The following is a 4,145-nucleotide window of genomic DNA, read 5'->3' on the forward strand; positions in this document are numbered from 1 at the left end:
CCAATAACTGACTCCAAATAAATGGAGATTTATGAATTAGATTATAAACAATTCAAATTAGTCACCTAACAGTATCCCAGTGAGTTATAAGAGAACACTGATAGACAATTAAATGAAATCAGGAAAATGATACATGAACAAAATGAGAATACCAACAAAGAGTTATAAATTATTATAAAGAACCAAACAGAAATATTAGAGCCCCAAAATTCAATAATTGAACTGAAAAATTTACTTCAGGAGTTCAATAACAGACTGGGACAAGCAGAAGAATGAATCAGCAAGCGTGAAGACAGGTTGTTTGAAATTACCTAGTCAGAGGATTAAAAAGAAAAAATATAATAAAAAAAAAATTAACAAAGCCTAAAGGTTTATGGGATTAATCAAGAGAACTAATATATACATTATAGGACTCCTAGAAGCAAAAGAGAGAAAGGGAAAGGGAAAGTCTATTTAAAGAAATAATAGATGACACTTTTCAAATCTGGGAAGGGAAATAAACATCCAGATTCATGAAGCTCAAATAGACTAAATTAAAAGAGGTGTCCTTGAAAACACATTAAATCAAATTGTCAACAAAAGAGAAGGAATTTTTTTAAGCAGCAAGAGAAAAGTGACATTGTATACAAGACAGCCCACCTGTAAGCTTATCAGCAGATTACTCAGCACAAACTTTGCAGGCCAGGAGAAAATGGAATGATATATTCAAAGTGCTGAAAGAAAAACTGCCAACCAAAGTTACTATACCCAAAAAAGCTGTTCTTCAGAAATGCAAAATAGATAAAGACTTTCCCAGATGAACAAAAGCTGAGGGAATTCATTACCACTAGACCTGCCTAACATAAAATACTAGGGAGTTCTCCAAGTTGTAACAAATAACATTACTTATTAACATGAAAACATATGAAAGAATAAACTCACTGGTAAAGTGTATAATTAATTCATAATGCTCTAATATTTTAATGGTGTCACTTAAATCACTTTTAACCCTAGTATAAAAGTTAAAAGAAAAATGATTATGAATAACTATAGGAACTTCCCTGGTGGTCCAGTGACTAAGACTCTATGCTCCCAATGCAGGGGGTCTGGGTTCAAACCCTGGTCAAGGAACTAGATCCCACATGCTGCAACTAAGAGTTCACATGCCGCAACTAAAAATCCTGCATGTCGCAACTAAGACCCAATACAGCCAAATAAATAAATAAATATTTTTTTTAAAAAAGAAAAACTATAACAACAAGAACTAGTTAATGGATACACAATATAAAAATATGTAAATAGTGACATCAGTAACATAAAGTATGTTTGGGGAATAGAAATTTGGAGTTTTGTATGTGAGTAAAATTAAGTTGCTATTGATTTAAAAAAAGACTGTTCTAAATATAAGATGATTTATGTAACTCCCATGTGTAATATTGTGATTTATAACAAAAAAACATATATTTGGCCTTCATCCCCATTTCTGGCACAGGTCTCCTAAATATCTTGGAATTTCCTAAGGGATGAGCACCATAAAGGTGTCTTTTGCTATGTTCATGAGGTGACTTTTGGAACTCACTTAAGGATGGGGCTGATTGCCAGTGGAGACAATCAAGTGATTTAAGGGTTGGAACTTTCAGTCCCACCCCTAACCTGCAGAGATGGGGAGAGGCTGAAGGTTGAGTTCAATCACCAATGGCCAATGATTTAATCAACCATGTCTATGTAATGAAGCTCCATAAAAACCCAAAAGGATAAGGTGTGCAGAGCTTCCAGGTTGGTGAACATGTGGAGAACCTGGGAAAATGGTACATCCAGATAGGGCATGAAAGCTTCACCCTCTTTCCCCATACCTTGTGCACCTCCTCCAATGCTGTTCCTGAGTATTATTTTAAAATAAGCCAATGGTCCAGTAAGCAATATGTTTCTGTAAGTTCTGTGAGCCTCTCTAGCAAATTAATTAAACCCGAGGATGGGGGTCACTGGAACTCTTAACCTATAGCCTGTTATCAAAAGCATAGGTGATAACCTGGAGTTATGACTAGCATGTCAACTTGCATAAGGGAGGGGGTAGTCTTGTGGGACTCAGCTCTTAACCTATGGAATTTGATGCAATCTCTGGGTAAATAGTGCCAAAATTAAGTTGAATTTTAGAACTTTTAGCTGGTGTCAGAGAATTGTGACACACACAGACACATTGGAGTTGAGTCTAGAACCTCTTTACATGGTAATCACAAAGAAAAAACTTACTTTAAATACACAAAAGATTGAGAGAAAAAATCAAAGCATATCTCTACAAAAACATTACCAAATCACAAATGAAGACAGTAAGGAGTGGAAGAAAGGAACAAAAGAACTACAAAACAGACATAAAGTAATAAACAAAATGTCAGTAGTTAGTCCTTAGCTATCAATAATTACTTTAAATGTAAATGAATTAGATGCCCTAATCAAAAGACATAAAGTAGTAGTATGGATAAAAATCAAGATTCAACCAAATACTGTATACAAAAGACTCACATTAGATTTAAGGACACACATAGGCTAAAGTTAAGGTATGGAAAAAGATATTCCATGCAAATGGTAATCTAAAGAGAACAGGGGTGGCTGTACTTATATCAAACAAAGTAGATTTTAAGTCAAAAACTGTCACGAGACAAAGAAGATCATTATATAATGATAACAGAGGCAATTCATTGGGAAAACATAACAATTATAAGTATATATGCACCCAATATCAGAGCACCTAAATATATAAAGCAAATATTAAAGGAACTGAAGGAAGAAATAAACAGTAATATTAGTATTATTATTGTATTATTTTCAATGCACTATTTTAATGTATTATTGTATTGTAATAGAATTATATATATTATTGAATGAGACTTCAATATTTCACACTCAACAATGTATAGATCATACAGAAAAAAAATCAATAAGGAAATGGCAGACTTGAGCAACATGATAGACCAAATGAACCTAACACATATGCAGATCATTCCACCCCAAAACAGCATAATACACATTCTCCTCAAGTGCACACAGAACATTTTCCAGGATAGATCATATGTTAGTTCACAAAATGTCTTAAAAAGTTTAAGAAGATGGAAATCATATCAAGTATTTTTTCCAACCACAATGGCATGAAACTAGAAATCAGTAACAGAAGGAAAATTGGAAAAATCACAAATATGTGGAAATTAACACATTCCTGAAAAATCAATAGGTCAAAGAAAATATCAAAAGGGAAACTAAAAATATTTTGAGACAAATTAAGATGAAAACAACAGCAAAAATAACAGAGAAGTTTATAATGCTAAATGCTTACATTAAGAAAGGAAAAAGATCTTAAGTAAACAATTTAACTTTGCACTTCAATGAACTAGAAAAAGAACAAATTAAGCCCAAAGTTAGTAAAAGGAAAGAGATAATAAAGATTAGAGCAGAAATAAATGAAATACAGACTAGAAAGACATTAGAAAAAATAAATGAAACTAAGAAAAAACTCAAATAAGTAAAATTATAAATAAAAGAGGAGAAATTACAACTGATGCCACAAATATATATGGAAAAATAAAAGAACACTATGAATAATTATATGCCAACAAACTGGATAACCTAGAAGGAATTGATAAATTCCTAGAAACATACAACCTACTATGACTGAATCTTGACATAGGAAATATGAACAGATCAATAAAAAGTAAGGAGATTGAATCAGTACAGTAAGTCCCCTACATATGAACCTTCAAGTTGTGAACTTTCAATGATGTGAGCGTGTGTTCGCAAGTCCAATCACATTAAGTTATTTCACGTGTCTGGCATACATTTTCACGTGCGTGCATTCTCTACAAGTGGTTGTGCTTTTGCGTACTTTACTGTGCAGTACTGTATAGAGAACAGTAGTACAGTATCTTTGTTTTAAGCCCAGGATGTCCAGAAGAAAGAATAAAAGCAATGGTGATGTAGCTGGTACTGCTAAGAAGCACCAAGCAATAACGATGGAAACAAGAGTGAAAATAATTGAGAAAGTGGAGCGAGACGAAAAGATGGTAGACGTCACTCATTCTTATAATGTGAATCATTCAACCATTGGCACGATTCTAAAGAACAAGCACAAGATCATGGAACATTTGAAATCTGCTGTGCCAATGATGTTGACAATA

The sequence above is a fragment of the Lipotes vexillifer genome, unplaced genomic scaffold (assembly GCF_000442215.2).
Source record: "Lipotes vexillifer unplaced genomic scaffold, Lipotes_vexillifer_v1.1 scaffold1350, whole genome shotgun sequence".
NCBI classification, from domain to species: Eukaryota; Metazoa; Chordata; class Mammalia; order Artiodactyla; family Lipotidae; genus Lipotes; species Lipotes vexillifer.